Source organism: Ornithodoros turicata, chromosome 2, assembly GCF_037126465.1.
Source record: "Ornithodoros turicata isolate Travis chromosome 2, ASM3712646v1, whole genome shotgun sequence".
NCBI lineage: Eukaryota > Metazoa > Arthropoda > Arachnida > Ixodida > Argasidae > Ornithodoros > Ornithodoros turicata.
Genome location: NC_088202.1, coordinates 49,780,176 through 49,805,061, shown reverse-complemented (window position 1 = coordinate 49,805,061; position 24,886 = coordinate 49,780,176). Strand labels below are relative to the sequence as shown.

The 24,886-nt window shown below is 43.9% G+C and overlaps 3 long non-coding RNA genes across 3 annotated transcripts; all 3 read left to right on the top strand.

Moving 5' to 3' along the window:
• Positions 1 to 7,048: 7,048 nt before the first annotated feature.
• Positions 7,049 to 7,520, top strand: LOC135383446 (uncharacterized). The gene is made up of 3 exons (XR_010419882.1): positions 7,049 to 7,135; positions 7,266 to 7,361; positions 7,485 to 7,520. It is a non-coding gene; the product is annotated as an uncharacterized LOC135383446 (long non-coding RNA).
• Positions 7,521 to 15,304: 7,784 nt separating this feature from the next.
• LOC135385382 (uncharacterized) lies at positions 15,305 to 16,524 on the top strand. Its single transcript, XR_010420398.1, has 3 exons — positions 15,305 to 15,485; positions 16,036 to 16,140; positions 16,317 to 16,524. It is a non-coding gene; the product is annotated as an uncharacterized LOC135385382 (long non-coding RNA).
• Positions 16,525 to 16,528: 4 nt separating this feature from the next.
• On the top strand, positions 16,529 to 17,228 carry LOC135385383 (uncharacterized). The gene is made up of 3 exons (XR_010420399.1): positions 16,529 to 16,574; positions 16,660 to 16,716; positions 17,050 to 17,228. It is a non-coding gene; the product is annotated as an uncharacterized LOC135385383 (long non-coding RNA).
• The last annotated feature ends 7,658 nt before the right edge of the window (positions 17,229 to 24,886 follow it).

The following is a 24,886-nucleotide window of genomic DNA, read 5'->3' as shown; positions in this document are numbered from 1 at the left end:
ATCACGTGTTGAACTATCAAGCCTGTGGTGGACGTGGGCTTGTGCTCTGCAGTGTTTCCATGTCTTTGCTGCTGACTACAAAAAAGCACAGGGAGTCTGGCCTGCTCAAAGTACATCTGAAGGTGGACGGTAGAGGAGGAAAAGCGTACCTTACAACAGCGTGGGGAGGTGAAGTATCTGTTCTCGGATATAAACAACGTCCCGGGATGTCTCGTGTTCCAACAAACTGTTGCTGTTCCGAAAGAGTACACTCTGTGACCTCATTATGAAGCGCTTCACAAAGCACAGTACGCAGAATTTACTGGAAAGATCCGTGAAGAAAAGCTGATGCGGCTCAAATTGGCAGCCATAAGACAAGGTTAACAGAGAAAGCCAGTTTCGCCCTGTTGCCGTTCATCGCAAAAGAGTCAGACGGTCCTTTTATCAAGAACTGTCTCATTTTGAAGCTGAAATTGTGTGCCCAACCGGAAAATGTCAATGAAAAATTAAAGTCACTGAAAAGGTTAGCCAGCTGTAGGACTCGAACCCACATCTTCTGGATTGCCGGTCCAGGGCTCTACCAATTGAGCTAAGCTAACACGCCTTTTCAGCGACTTCCAAGGGTGCGTCATCTGAAGGGACATACCAGCCACTATCTCTCACTCATCCTCCTTTCACTCTTACATTTTTGCTCACTCATACACACATTCATACGACGGAATCGACACAGGCGGCAACTGTTGAACATGAAAGAACTAATGGTCTGAACATGATCAGGACATCAGTTCTTTCATGTTCAACAGTGACATTCCGACATAACTTGGGTCGTGATCATGGATTGGATTGATTCCTTTGCTGAAAGTTTATCGGCATGTAAGCTATACCCGTTCTGCTAGTTACCGTACTCTTGGTATAATGTCTTGTTCGTGTATGCTGACTTTAAAATCCCTCTTTGCTTTGTTGAGCTTGATAATTCCACTGTACGTGCTATTTGGAATCGCTTCCGTCTGCTAGAATACTGTTTCGAAGTCAACTAGGGTTTACATTGAACGCGTGCAGCGAAAAGATAAGTTTAAGTGGGTTATTGTGTATTGGAGCTAGGTGGCTGACCTAAGGGCTTCTGCAGCTCCATTTCTTATGCGTTAAAATATGACAATTGAGTGGAATGGCGTTTAGAAGTGGTATTTTATGCCGCTATCTTTTAAGAAAGCGCACAGTGCTTTCAGTGCTTTTGGTTGTAGCTGCTTTGTGGGCCATCTTCCGGCTTAGGATTTTTTTTATGTGGCGTAGAACCTTCAAAATTGCATGGAGCTTTCCTGCTGTGGATGTAGTCTTGCGGGATAACCTGTGCGCGTTTGTTGTGCCGTGGGTTACGAAAGCATTTAATGGGGCGCGGGCGCAGTATCTTGTGAGGAAACGGATAAGGTGGCGCTCAGTTTCTTGTTTGCGAAAAGTTCGGATGGGAGTCTCTCTTTCTTCGGCCAGTACTACATTCGTTCTGACAGTTTTAGGAAGTCCGAGGCAGATGCGTAGACTGCGACTGCGGCTGTCACGCACAGTTCGTTCTTCAGGAAATCCCAAACTTGGCAGGAACGTTCAAAAATGCCAAATTTTGTTACGCAATTACCTCAGAACGGTACGTCCCACTACATTGCGGTTAACTGAAATCGAAACCCCGTTAAAAGGCCTATCGACTGGTGTGCAGCTCATTACTGTCAACTGTACAGTTATGCTGCTGCAGTGCTGAGAGTAAGGCATTGTAGGCGAATTTTTGCGCTGCTCGACCTCAAATATCTGAAAAATGCCATCTCCGTTTTCCACAATTTTTTGCATAGAAGTTGCGCTATCCCTCCACTTTGCCCCAACGAAAAGACATTTGTACATATTTTGCTCTAAGACGCGTGGCGATTTTTTTTTTTTTTTTTTTTTTTTTGCGCAGCCTCTTCCGCTGCCTTCTGGCGCGCTTGCTCCTCGTGCATGCACTGTCGCTATTTTTTTCGTTTCCTTGTTTGTTTCTTTAACGGCTTGACCGCTAAAGCCCCTTGTGCAGTGAGTTGGGCATTGCATTATCTTCCCGAGTACAGTGTCTCATGCATGCTCTGTGAAGTGACAGGTGGCATTGTGCACCTTCGTCCTGAATCTGTATAGTGATTTCCAATAGCGCATCGTGAAACCTTTTATCGTTGAAAGATGCCATGTCCTTTGTCATGTCATGTCCTTCATGTCCTTTTATCGTGCTCGAAAGCACTTCGATCCAGACCCACGCCGAAGTATTCCTCGTTTCACATTGCGGCGCATGCCAAAACAGATTTTCTATTAAATTGAATATGGCTTGGAGAAAGCAAAGAAAACGCTGTGTAACCTTCACCGGCCTGCGAATTCACACGCCGTTCAAGGTTCAGGGCCGTGTCTGCTGTCCACGTCGAAGCGTATCTTTCCCACGGCGGCCGTACCACAGAGGGATTTTGTCCAGTGCTAGTAAGCGTACTTGACTTCGAGAAAGTCGGAAGGAAGCTGCAGATCCTTGAACGTTGTACCAATCCACACGCCGCTCACGGTAGTACGCTTTGCCCCGACCTCCTAAATAGCGACTCTCTATACATCCCATTGTGTATTCTGGAAACTACTGTTTTTGGAAGGTATGACGTTTCACAACCAGCTTGGTTTGAACATACTCAGTGCTACTGTCCTCTCCGGTCGTATGAATACGGGGACTACGCATGGCTACACTAACATACAGTCAACGACGTGTTGTGTGTGCTGATTATGAACGAAAGCACAAAAAGAAAGCGTACTTTAACAATACGTTTCGGTGTGTGCGTGACCTGGTTCTTCAAGACGTCAAAGATGTTTTTTTTTTTCGTCATTTGTGACCATTGACGTGCTGGAAACGGACTACCTGTGCGGGAACTGCGTTGCACATTTTCGGAGCTTAAGAGCAGCGCAGCCACATTGTGAAGCTGGATCTTCTCCGGGAGCTCGGACGATCCAACATACAGACGAGACAAGGATTATGTTGAAATGCTGAACGAAAGTGTTGCTTCTACCAGCCTCGAGATCTCCCCTTTCAAGCCTTCAGGCCAGGTGAAGCACAAGGCATCACATGCAAAACGAAAGTCCGACCAGCTGGAGAAGGAATTCTCGAAGAAAGCACGACGATTGATTAGCCTCGCGTACGGCGAAGAGATTCCACAGTCGTTCCTGCCGGAGGACCAACTTCAACAGTGGGAATTAAACGCCGGGGCGGTCTTCTTAAAAGCAGAAAGCATTCAAGAAAAGTCTCTCCTGCTCACCCTCCTGACATAATCTTACCCAACTGGTGACATACAGAAAATGATTCCCGAAGCGATTAAATACGTAATACTCAAGGCAAAGAAGCTTCAAGCTGAGGCTGGAATTTGTTCACGACCTGATCCGTACGTGTCAAGAAACGAAATTAGTGCCCAAGATGTGGCCGAAGATGTGGCTTGGAATATTACACTAAAGATGAACTAGATTGCAGCGTGCAGAGCCCAAGACCTCGCGATATGTTCACAGTGAACGACGGAGGGAAAAAAAGCACAATACGGGAGGCCTACCGACAGTACAAGACAGCGCATCCGGCGAGCAAGTTAGGACTTACAAAGTTTTATTCCTTGCTGCCCAAATGGGTAGTTCTAAGCCCATACCGGGAGCAATGTGTGTGCTCGTACTCTGCGAACTTTTCCCTGTGTGTGAACGCCGTAAACAGTATTTCGGAAGGAAGTTTCAGTGAAGAGCAACTGAAGGCTATGCGTATGTGTAGCTCTGCCACTGAACAGTGCCAAAGGGGTGAGTGCAGCTTATGCCCAAGAAAAGACGCTTTCGCCATCCGCAGACTTGAGCTACATGAGACCGGTGATATGCAACTGGCACTGTGGGAAACAGGCAGGCTGGAGAAGAAAGATCTCCCACTCGAAACATTCCTTGATACCTGTTTCCTGTGGATAACAAAGCACATACGTCATAAATACGTGAAGGACGTGCAAACAGAGGCAATTATAGGAAAGAAAAGACATCAGTGCGACCGCAGATTTTGCTATTTCATTTTGACTTTGCCGAGAATTGGACAGTGGTCGTACCTGACGCAGCGCAAAGCTACCACTGGAAGAAAACAGATTAGTATATTGACGTGCGTAACGACGACAACGAGCAGGACGCATAGCTTTGCAGTAGTAAGTGATGACATGCGCCAGGACTCCGCATTTGCAACGTTGGCACTGAGAAGATCGATGAGTGGGTGGATGAAAATGTGGCCAGTGTACGCAGAATGTGTATACATACCTGATGGCGCGAGCGCACATTTCAAGAACAGAGGCGTTTGAAATATCTAGGACACCAAGGATACGGAAGTGGCTCTTCTCTGCCCCTGGCCACGGCAAAAATGCGTGCGACGGCGTCCGCTGCGGCGTTATACATATTGCTATCTTACGTGCTCCCCTGTAGATGTAATTCAGGCAGCAGATGATTTAGTATCCAAGCTCAGATCGCGCTGCCCAAATGTTGTTCTCATACACGTTCCAAGGAACGACGTAGAAACGCACCGGACACTGAAGCTTGAGCTGTGGAAGGCGCCAAAACCAATCCCTAATCTTCGCAACAGGTTGCTGTGGCTCAGAACAACACAAGACAAAGTGGTTTATAAAATATCGGCTGCATCCCTTGAGGCTGTTGAAGGTTAAGAGAACCACCGCTGTGCATACCCTTGTACAGTATCTACTTTATCTATTGTACTTTATCTTTGTGCATACATACGTATATGTAAATAAAGTACAGTGCCGCACCAAATACATGGTCACTCGTGAAGAAACTGACACAGAGCAAACCACCGGCCACTCCAAGTTTCCGACCAGTTGAAGTATTACGCCTCAGAGAATTACACAATGGGTGGTGACACGGAGAGCAACCGCGCCGGAAGGCAGCGGAGGAGGCTGCGCGAAAAAAATCGCCACGCGTCTCAGAGCAAAATATGCACAACTGTCTTTTCTTTCGGGCAAAGTGGGCGGATAGGGCAACCTCTATGCAAAAAATTGTGGAAAACGAAGATGGCATTTTTCGGATATTTGGGGTCAGACAGCGCGAAAATTCGCCTACAATGCCTTACTCTCAGCACTGCAGCAGCATAACTGTACTGTTGACAGTAATGAACTGTATATCAGTCGATAGATCTTTTAACGGGCTTTCGATTGCAGTTAACCGCAATGTAGCGGGACGTGCTGTTCTGAAGTAATAGCGTAACAAAATTTGGCATTTTTGAACGTTCCTGCCAAGTTGGGGATTTTCTGAGTGCGTGACAGCCGCATCGTTATGATCACTGTGATAGACAACGGCCACGTCTCTCACGACAACAACAAAAAAAATAAAATAAATCAGATTCGTAACCAAAAAATTGGTGGCTCCAGGCCCCGTCAAAGTCGGCCCAGCGGAAAGCGCGTCCCTGCGACCTAAAAGTCTCCCCTCTCCCTCTAGGAAAATATCGCGCCCACGGGTTTCGCATGCGGCGCGTTTTGCATCACTTGAAATTCCCTCCAACATATATTTTTTTCGACGGGATCAAAAAATGTGACTTCCGCACCTCGTTCGATTATAAATGAAATCACCCAGCTGTCGAATTCTTCTACATTGTGTGTTACTAGGCAAACGGGATACATTGTTTTTCTATATATGCATTCATGGTATGTTTGACTGCCCAGAGTTAACCTCTTCCATATCAATACGAGTTCCGAAGTCTCTGTAGTGGCGCTCCATGTAATCATTATTTTTTGCAACAATTGTCTCCTCTGTCTAGCATCTATAGCATGCTTTGCAACCTGCAGCCCTTTGCTGCACGAAATGTTTTCCGCATGTTGACCTTTTTCATTCAAATGTTCGTGATTGTCATGCGTCTCTAGTAATAATTATAATAAAAATAATAATAATTGGGAGTAGATTTACATCTATCTCTGCTTGAATGTCAACGGACTATTGCCTGTATCCCTTGTGCACCATCACTATGGCTTATAGCTGTTCATGGACACAGTAAAATAAAGTTTGATTTTGATTTCACTTAATGATTTGATTCATGGATTGGATATGAACTGCAGAAAGAGAGGGCGGAAAATCTAACCGAAGTGTAGACCGAGTGTATTTTGTAAACTATGACTGTACTAGGCTCGATAAATAATATGTCCGCTTGCACGAGCACGTATTGCCACAGACCCACTTGCACCCACACATTGCACCATTACATACATTTGTATTGTTATGTACATGCATCTCTGAAATGTGTACCGCCAAGGATTGGTATGATATGCGCAGTTTATGGTATGCACTTATCTGTTTATATTTAGACACGTTTTTGTAAGCAAACATTTAATGGGCGTGTCACTGCTGCGTACGCCTTTGCAGGAGAATGCAAAGGAGGAAGCAATCGTTAAAGGTCAGATATGCCGATTTTGAAGTGCCGCAGAACTGAGCGATACTCGCGCTGTGTGTTCATTACCTAACACTGAATATGTGTGCGAAATATCTTGCTCCAACTGTTCGTAGTTTTTTAGAAAACAGTTTTTTTGGTTCCCACGCCCGGCCGTCAGACCGTCGGCAAACCCTGCGCACGGGCGCACCGACGTCACTGCTCTCGGTTTATCTGTCTTTGGCTTGGCATGCACTCTTGGCTTGGCCGCTTGACTTCTTTCGTTTCGTCCTCTGTGCATCGTACATAAGCGAACAGCTGTTATGTTATTGCTAAGCCGGAAACAAAGCATGTGAATATTTTTTTTTGGCAAGGCGTCGTTTGGAAAGTGCACTTCCTTGTTCTGACCTTGCCTTTTATGGGCTGGAGCGATATGCCACGGCGAAGTTGTCGAAGATGCGACGGTGCTACGTGCTACGCTGTTAGAACAATTCATCGGAGCATTCAAGTGTTACCTTTTATAAGCTGCTAAAAGACCAAGCAGTGCGAAGCTCTTGGCTGACAGTGGTGCCTGCTAATTTCCACTGCAAGGATTTCGTCAACGAATGTTATCATAGGTTATACGCGCGACTCCAGAGGCAATTTGGAATATCGGCAGGAAATCGTCGGATGAAAATCTGAGGTGCCCGACGCACAACATTTTGAACGTGCCACGGAGGATCAAGGCAAAAAACGAGAGCAAAAAAGGTAAGTCGAGGTTCAGATACAAAAAATAGCAAGCCTAATGAATCGTGCAGCTGTCCTACTGCGCTTACTCTGATATAACCACGATTAACAACACAATACTATTGATAATCTAACTTCTGAATTGTCACAGGTGCACGCTGAAGGCGGAAATGAAGCATGATCTGGCTTGCATCTGGTGCATGAAGAAATTGCTGGCACGTTAGTTGCAGTCTACCTCCACCAACAGGTACGACAGTGTGATGTTATAATTTGAGTATTCACCTAAGTTCAACTTTTCATGTGCACTCGCATGCAAGCATCTTGACACCACTTTTAAATCTGCCCTCAAAGTTACAACCTGTGCTTTCAGGGTGGAAAACAAAGGTCGCCATTCCGATTAGCTGCTGTCTCCCAGTTCAAGCACTTTTGCTGTCTGGACACTGGTTCCTGTGGATGGGCTGTTACAAGCTTCACTGTCTGATATAGAAGGTACGTTACATTAGTTCAGTTAATTTGTCTTTTGCACATTTTCGTTACTGTTAGTTGGATTACTGTTGGACATACAATCCTTTGACACACAGAAGCTGATGTCGCCTCTGATAACGTTTTAGAATTTTCAGTGTCATCAACGTCCATTGAGGAAGGTGCCTTTACTATCTGTGAACCTTTAATTGAAGAATAGTCCAGAATTCATGTTAACATTGTCTACTCTTATTAATTTACTGTCTGTATTCTGAGAGCTTAGAAAAATCGAAACTATTTATTTGTCACAACTTCACACTGGATGTGGTACTGGCTCGACATGTAAGCTAAAATACCTGGATTCTACAATAATTGTGTTGAACTTGGTGCATTACCGTGGGCAATGCCACATTCACTACATTTTTAGTGGATCTGGTGCACAAATACTGTGTGCATACTGCATACATACATACTGTTTGATAGGCAAAAATACCTGAGGAATGCTGTGTAGTCTTTTTACCTAAAGTCTATACTCTTACTGCAAAGTCACAGTACGTAGAACAGCAATGTGCAGGTATGCTGCGATAGAGATTCACAACAGAAAGAAGACTGTTGAGAGCATCTAAATTTTAATGAGACGAGACGTTCGTGCACAAGGCTGCTCTTGTTACTGTCTAACATGAAGTTACAAAATCCCGGAATATATCAAACATGTTGTAATGTAGAGAGCGAGGGTTGCTACAGACATAAAAATAATTACACAATCATATATAATAAAATAAAAAGGGGGTACAACTCCCCCCTCAACTCAACTCGACAACTAAATAACTCTACTTATTCTCTACCTTACAGCATGTCATATATTCCGGAATTTTGTAACTTGATGTTAGACCTCAAGAAGTACAGCCTTCTGTGCGAAAGTCTTCTTTCTGTTGTGCACAATCATTATACAGTAAATACGACTATCCATTTCTTGTCATTAAATGCTTTTTCTTTCTTTTTTTCTGCAGTGATGAGCATCCATAAGGACACATGGCAGAAAGGGAGTCTCTTTGAGATGACAAACCCTCATCACCTCATGAGGATACAATGGTTGACGAATGGTTCTCAAATACATCGAAACTTCAACAAATAATTCATGAAAAAGCCAGTCAGTGCTAGCACCAGGAATTGAACGTGGACCGTCCTGCTACCAGTCAGAGATGTTACATTTCAGGTGCTCATTGACTTTTGGTGAATTACTTGTTGACTTTGTCCCAAGGTGGAGCTCGCCACAGCTCATTTGTCTATCTGTTAATGTTGTGGCGTGTGTTGCGTTTTTCTCTTTGTGCGTTCCAGACTCAGAACGGTAAATTTGGATCAGGTCAGGTACGTTTCATTTAGACATGGCAAACATAAAGTGGTGTTTCTCAACACAACTTAGCAGTGGCCTTCATGCATTACTGCCACGGCCATTAAGCGAGAATGGAAGGCTGCACATTATGCATGATGTAAAACCCCAAGACTAGGAACATGAAGGGACAAACACAAACACGTCCCTTTGTGTTCCCTAGTCACGGGGTTTTACATATGCATCATCTTCACCAGCTCACTTGCTTCCTAGCCATTTTTTCTGCACATTATGTTCACTCTACTTCTATCGTGTGCTATGTAATCTTGTTCAAGTTCTGTCAAACGACGTGTAATGCTATAAAAACATTCAGTACACTGTTTATGTGGGTTGAATGGTAGCGCATAAATGCAGAAAGGGAACTGTCATGTTATGGAAAGTGTTTACGTATTGTACATTTAACTACTAATTTTATTGGTTAGCTTTCGCCGGCATATGATGTCAAGCCATGTTATATTAATTTGGAACATGTTCTTCTTAGTAGCCAGAGCAGCTGACACACATTGAGAACATAGCCCGTGTGTGTTTGTCTTTTCCACCGCAGCCCTTGGGTTTCCTCCCTGATGGCTACACATGTCAGGGATAGGTTTCAGAACCGGTAGTTCCCGCCAAGTGTGAATTACTTTTCAGGGGATCATCACGCTGGCAGATGAAACATATTGTTTAAATTATTTGCAGGACAGGAATTGCGTAGCTTCACACAAATACTACTACTACGACGTAAGAGTGGTTTCAAATCTAGTTTTTTTGTATTCTTGACATTATCGCACGAGATGTAGTATCCACTATGATCCTTTATATGAGGGGTATGTACAGTGCAATCAACAGATGCTATTTACAAATCTGTGTTTTCTACTGTGTTGAAATGGGGTAGTTTGTATCTGAGAGACATAGTGAAACACAGGCAGCCAAGGACAGACTTTTGATGCCCTCGAGAAACATGGCAACACATTGCAGGGATTCTGGATGCTGCATAAATTTCCAGAACACACAGCTCAAGGCAGCGGTTAAATAACAAGTGGTTAGAGAAATACAAGACAGTTGCATGTGTAAGCAGTCTGCTGTTGGATTTGCTTCTGTCTGAGATACGTTATCTCAAAGGGAACGCACGGACACACTCCGAATGATACTAGGGCTGCCTGTGAAATAGAATGAGGAGAGGGGAAGATATATAACCCTTTTTTCTTGTCTGTTATTCTATTGGTTAACTTGTCATTTGCTTAGCAGCATATATGTGTATATTCCAGAGTCTGCTAATAAATATATCAGTTGAGAGCTAGCAGTCCCATTGCAGATGTCTCATCCTGTCCTTGGCTGCTTGTGTTTCACTATGGCCATGCTTGCTATTGCAAAAACAGAAAACAAAAAAAGACAATAGAAAAACACGAAAAGAGCGACCTAAAAAGCTGCCTGTGCTAGTGCTCACATGGATGGAATGCAATGAGGTAGCATGTTCCATTCATGAACTGTGCATAGTAGTACATATCACAACGACAACCAATTATTCAGATTTTTTTTGAAGTACTTTGTTTTTTTAGCTTTGTTTGCACAGTCTATTATTGGAGCTTTATGTGACTCCCCTCTTGAGCTACTTTAAGATTGCTGATGCTGTGCAGTTTGTTAATTTTGAAACTGTACTGTGCTCAGGTACAAAAACAGAATTGTCATATCTGCATTTGAGCACATAGGAATAATTTGTAAGTACTTTCCTTGTTGACATTAATATTTGCACCAGGTCACAACATTGTTGATTGATGGAAAATGTAAATAAATATATTTATTTGCTTGCCAAACAATGCACAAATGTCTTCTTTTCTAGTGAGATATTCCCTGTTGACCAGAAATAAATGTGGAAAAGTTAAAGGGGCACAATAATGGTAGAGTCTAGCGTTGCTTTTTGCCACTTCACATATATTCACTGTTGTTCGTGTGCACATGTAGGAATAGGAAGGTAGAGCATGCGCATAAAAAATTTCGTATGCAGCCACACATACGGTTCAGAAGATTAATTAGATGATGTCCAAGCATATATAATTGTGCTTGTGCAATGGGTATGCTAATGGATTGCTTCCATGAAGCCTTTTCATTTATTTTTTATAAATTCTTTTTATAAATGTTATTTTTATTTTATATAAATTTCATATTACATATTGTATACTTATATTTTTATAAATTAAAAATTCAAATTACACGGCCCCTGTAAGTGTGCCCTTTTTAAATGGTTTGGTAACGTGTCTGAAACTGTAAAGGTAAGAGGCCATCGAGAATGCTGCAGACAAGGTTGCAACTTACATATTGCTTATCATGTCCTACATACAAAGTGATTTGTACAATAATTCCTGAGCACGGAATTAATTCCGACGATGGCCAGTGATGTCACCCGGGACGACAAGTACATAATTGCCTCTAACACTTTTACACCCCATGGGCTGAGTTGTGAATTGAAAGAGCACTCTACAGAAGGATAAGGTGCACCTGATTTCTAGTATATATGCTATGCTCTAACTCTTCAGACACCACATTTCTAAAAACACAATTTCTAAGTGGCAATATGTGCTCTGGTACTTCTTTTGCGTCTGCATAGTGTGCAACCACATGGCTACTGGAGCTTTCGTGTGCATGTTTTTGTGCGACGGTGTTCATTACAAACAATATGCAGATGTTAGACATAAAATGCAGTAGTTTGTAGCGTGCCACACAACGCAGCGTGGGGGTGTGATTCAAAGATTGCTTCTGGAAAATGCACAGAATCCCACAAAAAGTTTAAAATGTGATTTGTATTTCGTTTTACGTCTCTCGTCGTTACATACCATCGTCGACGCTGTTGCACATTGATAAATCGTACGTAAAACTTGTCCCATAGTAGTATGCGGTTTCTCAAATACACAGCACAATTTTTTCCTGCAGGAATAAAACGCTGTCGGCATTTTCTTGCTAACACGGCTGTCGAAACGTCAGTCTCTACAATGGGCAAGTGCTGTAAAGGCGCTAACGCAGACGAGACTTGATACAAATTGTACATGCTCACAAAACACAAACGACGAATTCCAGTCACAACATCGCACAGAGGTTGGTTCGCGAATGAGTTCGCAGCTGCTGCACTGTTTACTTATCGCGGAACGGTGGAACCCGGCTGTCCGCCATCTTCAAGCACAGATACGTGAAGCCGCGAGAAGCCGTAGCTGAAATCCACTGGCAAGTACGAAGGCGCGTACACGTCACAATGCCCGTTCGGGTGCATCTACGTCATAAAAATGGCTGCGCCCATGTGTGTTTCGGAATGAATTATCTATTTTTTTGACATGGTACTGTACCGAACTGAGAGAATGAAGGTGCATTTTGGGGAGAGCTGGATGTGGGCTTTCAGAATATCACAACCGTTTCGACTATTTGGGATATCGGCATAGCTGACCTTTAATGCGTAACATGTGTAAAGAGTACCTAAACAGCTTTTGGTACCTCCTGATGGTGCCTAAGAGCGAAACAGCTCACTCAAGTGCACAGGACAGCATACTGTGCAGCGCTAGGGTATCGGATAGCACCAGGGATCCTGGCGTTTGAGACCAGAGCACAAACACCAGAAATGTCCCAAACAATAAAGTATCGTGCAAGAAAGTATTAGAACATTATGTTTTATGTTTCAATAAGAATACTTCCTCTACATGGAAGCGATGTTATGTACCGACAAGTGAGATTTTAAACTGTGGTCTTAACCGTAACTATTAGTAAGCTGTACGCACGGAGAAAGAAGACTAGGAGGTGAAACTCCCCACAAGCAAACGCAGGCGCGCGACCTGAGAACCTCATGTGACGTTGGAAGAGGGATAAAAAGGCAGAAATACTTTTGTTTTACGCGTTTGCATGGAGAGCTATGGGGAAATCCGTGCACTTCGCAACTAGTACGGCAACTTCTAAGGATGTTAAATTACTGAGGAGCGTAAACGTTTATCTTTATATTAAACATTGTTGTTAGAGAGGTCTCCTCAGAGATAAGATTGTATGCAGAAGACTGCGTCTTGAATTCTAGAGTGAAATCAGTGGATCATCAAATCAATCTTAACTAGTCACTTTTGATGTTCCATAACTGGTGTAAAAAGTAGCAACTATACATTAACTTTTCTACGCTGTGCTGTCTTTTACCAACAGGAAGAGCCCTCTTTCATTTTTTTAAATGTACTTGACGGTCATGCAATACGTAAGGCTGATACGTATAAATATCTGGGTCTGCATTTTTTTTCTGACCTAAACTGGAAAACCCATGTCAAAATTATTTCGTCAATGTTCTGCAGAAGCTTGGCTACCTGAAACGAACGTTAAAATTGGCCTCCACATATACCAAGCTCCTTGCTTATAAAACCTTTGTACGTCCAGTTTTAGAGTATGCTTCTGTCGTTTGGGACAATCATTCTAATACTGACATTAATGTCCTGGAATCGGTTCAAAGTAAGGCAGTTATATTTCTTATGAAACGCCACGACAGTCAGTTTTCTCCATCTTCCGCACTGAGTTCATTAGGTTTGGTTCCATTGCGGCAGAGGCGTGCCCTTGAAAGGTTAAAAATTTTCCATTTCATAGTTCATAAACAGATTAACATACCACATGAACTTCACTTTACGTTTGCACAGCCGTCTAGTCTTCGGAACTCACACCCACTGAACATTGTTCCCATGCGTTCACGTATAGATGTTTTTAAATATAGTTTTTTTCCTCATACAGTTGATGAATGGAATAGGTTACCTGGTGCTATAAGGGAATTACCTGTGAATGACTTTTGTAACCAAGCACGCCTGCTCCTCTTGTAGCCTCACAGAGGCTGCAGCATATGAAATAAATAAATAAATAAATAAATAAACATCACACGTGTCAATTACCTAGCACATCTTGCTCAGCGAAACTCGCGGGAAACAATTCCGTTCTGTCGGTTCTCGGCTATGCTGAGCAGATGACAGGAGCGCGAAGACGGCAGAAACGTTTAATGTTTTTGTGCTTGTGTCTCTGTGCTTTTGCGCTTCTTCTGTCAATCGTGGAGCGTACCCGCAGGCAAGGGGTGCACGGTGCTCGATGATCGTAAAGCCCCACACAAACTGGATGCACTGGGAGACGCAAGCGCAAGCCGCCGAGCCATGGAGGAAGGAAACACACGAGCGGTCGTTCGAACAGATTTCCGTGAGACCCCTCTGGCGGTCGCTCGTGTCAAAACTGCCATTACTTCCTGTCCACCATGTGATCCTCCCCAAAGTTTCGGTTTAGCAACGCTTTGTTGCTCACGATGCCGTCCGAGCTTTTATGCTTTTCCAAAGTCATTTACTCCTCAAATGTGAGCACAATTGCGGAAACAATGTTAGGTTACCTGTTCTTGTCACGGCTGCGGCTGTCGTTCAACGGAAAGCAGCTCTGTCACGGGAATAATGTTTCATTCGTAAGTCCGTATACTTGATCGGATGTTTCATGCCCCAGTGTGGGGAAGAGTCATCTTGAATCTTTTGTCTGCGAGCTAGCGCTGTGCTGCAGGTTCCTTTGATTTCCTGCATTCTTCTAAAAGTTTGATTAATGGCATTATTTACCACTTGAGCAAGAAACACATAAAACGTGGCCACATCGTCACACAAACTTCGCTGCCACACATGATTTTTCTAGTCCTGCGCGCTTGTCCTGCAGAGCGAGACTGGTCTTGTAATAGAAGAGTAAACCAAGAGTAAACCTCGGAACACACAGAAAAAACTACACGCGCGCGTTCATCACAATGCAGGTAATTGAAGTGTAAGACAACCACAGCTCCCGTCGTCTGCTTTAACAACTGGCATGCGCATGCTCTTGAGGTCACGTGAGCGGTCACGTGGTAGACAGGAACATCCCAGAATGCAATGCAAAGGCTCGCACGCCCGTCCCAATGGAAAAAAGCTGGAAGGGTCGCTCCTGTGTTTCCTTCATCCATACGCCCATGGAGGTAGGAAACTAAGGAGAGGGCTATACGCACGGAGGGCCGTGGGACCCCTCTAGCGGTCGCTCTTGGCAATGCCACGCCCATCTAGTTGCCCGGTCACGTGATCCCAACCTGTTTCGGTTTTATGGCGGTCTGCGCGGAGGCTTGGAAGTTCAGGAAGTTCGCGGCTGCATGAAGCATTAGACTTTCGGATTTCGATTATGGTGACCTGTTCTTGTCCAGGCTGCCACACCCGTTCATCGAGCAGCAGTGCGGAGGCCGGAATCACATTTCATGAGTAAGTTTTTTTGCAAAGACTGCTGAATTTCGGGAGTGCGTGTATTCGTCTGCGTTGTCGTCGCATCTAGAAACGTAGCTAAGCACCGTGTTGTCCATTTATTTCACGCAGCTTTCCGTCAGATAACACCCAACGAGATGCGTGGGTCTGCGCAATTCGAAGGACTGGCTGGGCACCGAAGCCGAGAACGAGCAAGCTGTGTTCGAAGCACTTTCGTGCTCAGGATTTCGACAGATCCTTGAACCGTGTGCGTCTCCGAGCGGGTGCTGTTCCCCAAATATTCCCTTGGTCTTCTCAGGTAAGTCGGTAACAATTTTGTGCGGTGCTTTGTTAAATGCATATATAATTGTGCCGGCGTATAAATTAAGAGCAAACGTACGACGTCACGTTGTTCAGACGTGGTCGTCATCTGAAAATCTTTCAACCATTCCAACCTGCGGAAGTAAACTATATGGCGCTTTCGCATTTGTTCACTATACAATCTGAATTTTTGTGACTCATTGCCGCAGCAGGAATATGACGCCCTCTTCTTTAAATCTGCCTGTTGTGTTTCTGAAAACAATAAATAAATAAAAGACGAAGAATTAACTCGCTTATTGAAAAGTATCATGTGACATGCGCTACTAACATTAATCGAGCAGCAGAACAAGAAACATCAAGTAATACATGCATTATGTGAAGTTTCTTGTTCTGCTCAAGGAATTAGACGTTCAAGATTTGAATTCTTTTGCTAAGGTCCTGAAAGTAGTTTTCGAACTCAGTTTAGTCTCAGTATTTATTTTTTGTGTATTAATTTGGTTTCAACAATTAAAAAAATGAAATATTTCTCCTGTGCCATCTGTCAATAGGAAGAACAGCCCACTCAGGAGACGATACATGGGACAAGCCACCCAGGCCCAAGTGTGGAATGCACAGCTGCTCAGGTCCCTGCCGCATATGCAATGGAAGTTGATGTGAGTTGTCCTTTCCCATACCTTTTGCTATATTATGGGTTTTTGTATTTGCATTACACACATCAGTCACTCCGTTCTTTCTGGTGAACTGTTAGACTAGTTGTATTGTGGAAGATATTTGACATGGTGCCCTTGAAAGTACTTAATCTACTTGTACTTTCATCACAACATGGCAGGAAAGTCTAGGCTCAGTGGACCAGTTCAGCTTGTGCACAGAAAATGTGAGCACTTCCTATCTGGCACATGAAGAAGACTCCAATGTGAGTGTCATGCTCATTTGTGTAGGCACTCCACAGCAATATTTGAAATAAATTCTACAACTCTCTCCTCTATAGAAAACACCAGTAACAAAGTATCTTCCTTATTTCTTACCTACATAGGGTAGTGCAGGATTTGACACAAACAACATTGTGCAGAATCCGTTTGAGGAGTATGTAAGTAGATACCTGATGTGATGGCTTCTTGAAATTGCAAGACAGTGTTAACCAAAATGGTTTGTTTATTTATGCATGATTACAGTGTACCCCATGCGAACCTGAGCATCTGTTTCCTTCATCGACTGTTGGAACAGCAGTGGTGTGTATACATTTGTCTCTCATGGATGGTGTGCATGGTTACATTAATCTATAATAATTTCATTGGTCACAACAGTGCAGTGGGATTATAGTTTAGAAATACATTATGTAGAAACAATAATATATTTTTTTCTTGTCACTGTAATATATGATCATGTGAAGTAATATAACAGAAGCATTATATCATCTAAATTGATATTTTCTTTATCTGTACATGTGTTGAAGTGTGACATATTTGTAATTGCCAGTCAGGAATAATTCAAATTTCGTAGCAGTTCATGACCCAGTTGCTGAAATGAATCATCACATAAAAACTATAATCTTTTACATTAAGGATACAAGGCTCTCCACACCAAGCACAAGTATGGACGTGGCAGTGGTAAGATATAACCCAGATACAGGCACATTATCAGATGCAATAGACATAGTTGCATACAGTATACAGCAGGGGTTCTCAATCTGGATGTACTTAGTTTGTTCTACGGGGTGGGGATGAGGCTCCCTCACATTGACCTCAGCATTACGTTGTCCTTATGTAGACATCTTTTCATCATGGCAATATGTAGACCATCTTTGTAAAATAGCTACCACTCTCCTTTTTTTAAATAAGTTCTCACTGGGTATTTATCCGTGACTTTTTGTAAATACAAGTAACCTGAGGCCCAACACTTATTGGTGAATAAAAGCAGGGGTGGTGCAAGCATGTGATACATGATGTAAGTAATGACTTGCATGCTGTGATTTTCTATATAGACAGGGGCAGTGTCATCACTATGACTAACCATGTGTCTTGCTGAAAATTTGATGAATTTCTGCAGTGGTATGAAAATAAATTTTTATATGACGTGAATCATGATTTGCATGCTGTGATTTGTGTATGTTCAACTGGAGCAGTATGATTATTTCAACTAACCCCGCATGGCACTGAGAGTTTGATGAATTCCTGCAATTATGTGGAAATAAAGTTTTATATGATGCCGTTCATGAGTTGCATGTGTTCATTTCTGGCATGTTTCGATGTGATTACTCTGCATAACCTTATGTCACATTGACAATTCAATGAATTTCTGCAGGTGAATACAAATAAAATTTTGACAATCAGCATGTGTGTTGATATCTCCCTGCCCATGTATCCTACTGGTGGGTAAGTGACTCAGTTCGAAAGCAGAGGCTGTTAACGTCCGACCTAAATGTACGCATGAAGAGGCTCACTGGGTGATAAAAAAGTGGCATAGTCTTGCCTTCAATGTTGCTCCACGAGCGGCAATTGGCATAGTTGATTTATTTGTTGAGGATCAATGTTGTTTGCAAGTTCAACATTTAAAACAAGTGGGTATAACTCCTTTCATATAAGAACAGCTCAAAGCATATCTGAAAATACACATTTGAGTGTTAGTAAGGTCCACGTAAAATGGACTGACTAATATGTTTTAATTGTTAGAGCTGCAGTACTGTTACTAGGAGCCTCATATTTACTAGCAATCTGCCTACCTATCAGTCATGCTCATACAGAATTGTCTACTGCACTAGGAAACATCCCCAATGAAAGACATACCAGTTAAAGTTTTTTTGAAGCAAGAAGTGAGACGGATTGGAAATCTTCATACTGCGAGCAAAAAAAGAATCAAGGCCCTACAAGAAAAACAGCGACGTATGAAGCGGAGAATGGGAAATCTAGAAAATGTCATCCAGGACTTGACGGCTAAAAATATTCTGTTGCAAGAGAATGCGGATGTGTTATCAAATATAGCAGGAGCTAACAAAGATCTACTGCTAAGACAGACAGCTAAAAAGACAAGGCGACCACTCCCTAGAAAGTACAGTCCAGAGCTCCGTGCTTTTGCACTTACACTTTACTTTTATTCTGCAAGGGTGTACAGATATGTGAGAAGGACCTTTGACACTTGTCTGCCCCATCCTCGTACACTCAAAAAATGGTATCAGTCAATTGATGGTCAACCAGGATTTTCCAAAGAAGCCCTGAATGCACTTAAAATGAAGGTAGCAGAGAATCAAATGAAGGAGATTCCAACTCTCTGCAGTGCAATGACCGATGAGATGGCAATTCGGCAACATGTTGAATGGGATGGGAAAAAATCACATGGTTATGTAGACATTGGAATGGGTTCCAGCAGTGATGGCACAATAGCTAAAGAGGCTTTGGTTCTGATGGCCGTCTCTGTAAATGGCAGGTGGAAGCTTCCCTTGAGTTATTTTCTCGTTGGTGGACTGTCTGGAGAACAGAAGGCAAATTTGGTAAAAGAGGGGCTTTCACTTGCCCACGAGGCTGGGGCAGAGGTTGTGTCGCTCACATGTGACGGAGCATCTTCAAACGTAGCAATGCTACGAATCCTTGGGTGCTGTCTGGATGTCGATGCTGGGCTCAAGACTACATTTCCACATCCAGTGACCATGAACCCAGTTGCAGTCTTTCTCGATCCGTGCCACATGTTAAAACTTGTCCGGAATGCCCTTTGTCACAAACAAAGTTTTGTGGATGAGAACGGCGGTAGGATATGCTGGGACCACATTGACAAGCTGCACCTTCTCCAGCAGAAAGAAGGAATTCATGCCGGCAACAGGTTACGTACCGCACATCTCCACTGGCAGAAACAGCCAATGAAAGTCAAACTTGCAGCCCAACTGCTCAGCTCATCAGTTGCAGATGCACTACAGCATTGCCGCGAACTTGATATTCCAGGCTTCAACGATACGGAGCCAACAGAAAAGTTCATTCGTGTTGTGAATAACTGTTTTGACATTTTAAACTCCAGAAATATCAGGCAGTACTCATGGAAAAAGCCACTGTGTTCAGAAAACATTATACAAGTCCGGTCATTCCTTACTGATGCATCATCCTATCTGGCGGCACTGCGACTCACCAATAATGGGCAACTGCTCGTAGATAGCAACCGAAGAACAGGATTTATTGGCTTCCTCGTTTGTCACCAAAGTGCACTACAACTGTATGAAAATCTCATTGAAAGGACATCGAAGCTGCAATATCTACCCTGTTACAAAGTAAGTCAGGATCACTTAGAATTATTCTTCGGAGCAATCCGTGCCCATGGATCATGTAACAACAACCCAACAGCCAGACAGTTAGCATCAGCATTTAAGGCACTGATAGTTCACAATGAAGTCGGTGATACGACCACAGGTAACTGCCTACCACTGGAACGTATCAGCATACTTACTGTGTCCAGTGCAGCATCGCCGCGATCTGAGGACATCATCAACTGGTCTGCAGACCGGCGGCAGCTAACTCTAGGTGAGGAAGATCTGGAACTTGAACCGAATTTGGACCACGACTACATACCGGACCCCACAGACTTGTCACCGTATGCCGACACAGTCGTGGCGTACATAGCAGGATTTGTGGTGCGTTATCTGCGAAACCGCTTGAAGTGTGAAGTGTGTGTAAGTGCACTATCTACCCCAGCATCCTGCCTTCCTCAGCATTCACTGATCCGTCTAAAAAGTCTGGGGTGGCTTGTGTATCCATCGGAGGATGTCATCCAAGTATGCAAAAAGACTGAAAAAGTATATAGATCAACTATGCTAGCATCCAGACTGTCAACTGAAGCACTAATGCAGAAGATGCTAGTGGATGTGCTCGATGTTACTGTTTCCACTAACATATTTTCAACACTTCGAGGATCCCACATGCTTGAACAAGGTCCCTTAGAGAACCATTTTTTCCATCTGATCAAGGGTATTGCACACAAATATCTAGATGTACGTCTCCATCATGCTGCAAAAACTTTAACAGCTGACCGTCATACACAGAGGTGTCGTCAGATGTACACTAAGCTGACATTATTCAAAGGACAGTGAGAGTGTGTTTTTGTAGGATGCGATACTGTTGCTTTGCAAGGGTTGTAGGCACACTACACATATTAATCTATATTCAATGTGTTGCCTGTTCCCTCTCAGAAGGGGAGAAGGTATCATCCTGCAAAATGCTCTTGTTTCTCTCTAATCATCATCTATTCTGCAACCCCATTATACTCATTCATTTTACATATAATCAATGCTACTGCCCCATATGAGCGGGTAAGAATGTCTTTTTTGCAATATCTTAGAGTTGTATTGTTTCTTAACAACGTTATAACGTTATGTCACCTAATATGAGTATTTACCGTGACATTTTGCATACCTATGAACGTTGACGGCTACTCGCCGATACAATATATATATTACAATCCATCTTCAGCACACCACTGGCCTTCAAGGAGTCCATTTTCACAACATTTTGAAAGGTATGGGGTATTTAGACATTTCCCACGTAATAAATCACAGCGAAAGTTCTCCAGAACAGAAGAGAAGCCACGATGACGTACGTAGTACTTCTTCTAGCAGTTTGGTGATCCATTGCTTCCACGGTGAGATGTTCTATTTTGTGTTTCGACGGGTATGATAACTTCTACCTCCAAAGATGCTTTGAAAGCGAAAGTAGTTATTGGGCCGCTGCTCGTCTCCGTATTCAGGTGTCGATACGCCGCGGGCATGGAGGACGCCATGTTTAATGACGTTTTGCAGTGACGTTTATGGGTCACGTGTGTGGGCAACTAACCACAATGCCTTGCGCCGGGTCAGCACGGCCGCTTGTATTGGGAGAGGCGCTTAGGGCATCTCCTTAGTTTCCTTCCTCCAAGCATACGCCGAACCAACGGCGTTGAGCACGACGAGCAACGAGTGACCGCATGCTTAGTAAGATTTGCGTTCTCGTGCAACAGATGGCGCTGCGGGCCGGAGCGCCGTTCCTGATGCATTGTCTGGTAGCAGGACAGAGGAAAGTTTCACTTACTAGCCTTCTTTCTCCGTGATTGTTAGTAACGTTTGTTACGTTAGGTGTCACCTCAATGGCTGTTATGGTTATGTAACAAGCGGCCGAAGACAATACTTCAGGAGTGAAGATTGTGTGTAACTTGTGCTACTCTTGTCATCAGAATCATATTTAAAGTACAGGGACGAAACCTACGTGCCTCACATGGGTGTTCCCAGGATTTTTCCAACGGAGGGGGGCAAAGTGCTTCCAGGGGGCAAGCGTGCAAACCACCCCCCTACTACCTCTTTTCCTTGAGGCGGACGTTGCGGACTGTGCGAGTGTTTGGAGGTTCCTATTATGACGTCTGAGAATAATCATGTTGACCAATGACTAATGAGCGCACATTTTCACAATCGACGTTGTAGCTCCATGCGGGGGGGGGGGGGGCACGGCCCCACCTTGCCCCCGTCTCAGTACGCCCATGTTGTCTCACGTTGTATTCGTCAGAAACAATGCTTCATTATATAACGTAGGAGCTATATCAAATTATTATCTAAGACGCAAGTGATATGGCTCCCTTGTACCAACAGTTTCGCTCCACGTGCAACGCGACGTCCACGACTTTCGACTACAAACCGGAAGTGCTGACAGTCCTGCAACGCAGACTGGACGTCCGGTAAAGATGCCGTGTATGCGTATCTGAAACATTGATATGAAACCTGTGGGGTTGGCGACAGGCCTAAGTGGATTTACTGCAACGCGTAGACAACGGCCATCAACAGGTGAAGTGCTAGAACGACGGTTTGTGCATATTGGCGTGCCCACGCCACGACTGAGCAATACGTCGCTCTCCTGCCTTGGTAGTCTTCCTTGCAAGTTGTAATATGAAGTAGCATTCCAATGCCCGCAGTTGCGTTGTGATAACCTCACCTATATAGCAAACACGCACGGTGTCATGCTTTACAAGGCACTCCTCGTCTCACAGTCGCATGATCTGAAACTGTATGAGGTCCCGGCAGGCAGCCGCCGCCAGCGGCAGAGCTGTACACGGGAGAAGAGGACGCGTCACGTTAATTTTGCTGCCATAAACGCTTCTGCTTCCACGGTTCCCGTAGCGCCGTCTTTCGTCTGAGCTGAGTTTTCGGCGCAGACCACAGACCTAATATCGCCATCGTATTAATAAGTATTTTTCCCGCGTACCGTATTTGGCTAAGTACAGACCCTCATACAAACTTAAATGTCCAGCTCTGGTGTCAGAGGACCGATAGCCTCGGCCGTTCTGTTGGCTTTCTAAAGCACGTGAGCGAACCGGAAGAGGTACACCTCGCGTCGAATTGGCCCACCCTCTCTGAAGTCGGCCCTTCGTTTCTTTAAGCTAGCTTGTTCTACTCAAATCTTTAACTGCGCAGAAAACAAACAAACAAATTAAACAATAACCTTACCCCTAGCCAACGAGATATGCAATTTCCGAGTCCATTCAGAGGCTTAAAGGAGCTCTGAAAGCCATCTGAAAAATTTTCCGTTCAGGACGCGTTGTGGAAGCAGGTAACTTAACTTGATGATTAAATTTTTTCTCTGTGCGCAATGTTTTTGGTAGAAAAAAAGACACTTGAACATCGCCGCCCGTGTTCCCACTCGACTCGCTCCTCCGGGTCAAACAAGGAGGAGAAAGAAAAAAACGTCATTGGTGACGTAATAAAAGTTGAAAGCGGCGACCGCGCTTCTATCCGGGTCAGTGCTGACTGTTCTCTTCTCTTTCTTTCCGTTTTCTTTCCCCTACTTTCTCCCTGTCAAGGGACGAATAAGGGAGGACCTCGATATTCCTGGTCGTGAAACCCCCGTTCTGGAAATTCATGTTCTGGAAACAAGGAAGAGCGGAAATGCTGCTTCGCAAGATGATATGCCTCGATTAAGAACATAAAATCACTATTTAACTACTCAAATTCAGGAATTTTCTACATGTGTCCAAGTCTTCTTAGCGAACGAAAGACACATTTAGAAGCCATTTGGCTTAGCAGGGCGGCATGTTGGTTGGTTAGTTGTGTGCTTGCAGTATTATGGCTGGGTTAGTCACAGTTTGCCGTTGGTAGTTTTTCGCGCGCAAAATGTGCATTTTATAGTCAGCTAAATTTACGCTAGTCACGTGTTGTTTCAGTGCACGCTGATATGTCGTCGGACGCAAACTTAAACGGCGTTGTCGGTCACTATATGGTGGATAAAACAAATAGCGCCGAGCACGGATGAAGTCAAACTTGCGTGTCATGCGTCGTCCACATTTGTGGTCTGCATCGGCCAATTCTCGTTTAGCTCGATGATTGGTAAGTTGACCATGAATTGTGGTGGTCTTATGACACTGCTTGGCTATGTTGGTGTGTAACTCAGGCAATGAATGTTCAACTCCTGATGCCACGATGTGCCGGCGACGGCATGTTGCGATAGATTTCACTGGATTTTATCTGACAACGTATGGGCAAGAACACTCCTCCAGCTGAATAATGAACTGAATGGCTAACAAAGTTGCTAGTCAAAGTGACGGGCACTAGTGATCATACCGAATTAGTGATATAGCATATATTTATGTAATGACATAGCGGACGGAATTAGTGGTCATAGCGATGCAGCGATCATTTTGAGGCGTGAACTGAAGCAGCGCTTAGTGCTGCACTGTGTTTATACGTATTACAACCAACAACACAAAAAGAAACAGTCACCACGATAACGAACAGCATACAAAACACAGACACGGACAGAACAGCGTTCAACTGGCACCTGAAGTTTATTTTCATAATCCACCTGCTCCGGAAGGTCGCGTTAGGGAAAGCAAGGTCAAGCGGGGAGAAGTTGACCGATTTTTGGTTGACTTCGCTCGGGGAGTTCAATGAGGAGGCCTCTACAATCTCACCGTCTAACCTTGAACAGTGTCTGTAGACCAATCTTCGTTTACTGTATTTGATAAACCAAAGAAAAAGCAAAAGAAACCTTTTCCACCGTTGCAGCGGGGTTTCGGAGTGAAAAATAGCAGACGACGTTCTTCGAAACGAATCAGGGGCTTCACTTTTCTGACGTCAAAATGACGCAAGCGTCTCGACGGGTCGTTCCGGGTATTGCCACCGTTGCTCACAGTCGCGATTTTCAAAATCGAATTCTGCGATATTTATGCACCTGTTGATAGTATTACTTCGCATGGTGCATTTTAATAAGCTTACTAACCGCTTGGTTCAAAAAAATGCTAGTGATTAAAGTGCTTTCCTAGCTCCTTTAAGGTTGACGGTGTCGGTATCCATGCAGGCACCTCAAAACTTCAACAAACCTCAAAGACTAGGGCCAGCCGAAGAGCATCCGATAGATGAGCCACGCGGTACGAACTCTGGTTCAGGATTCCTGACGCATACCACAGTTC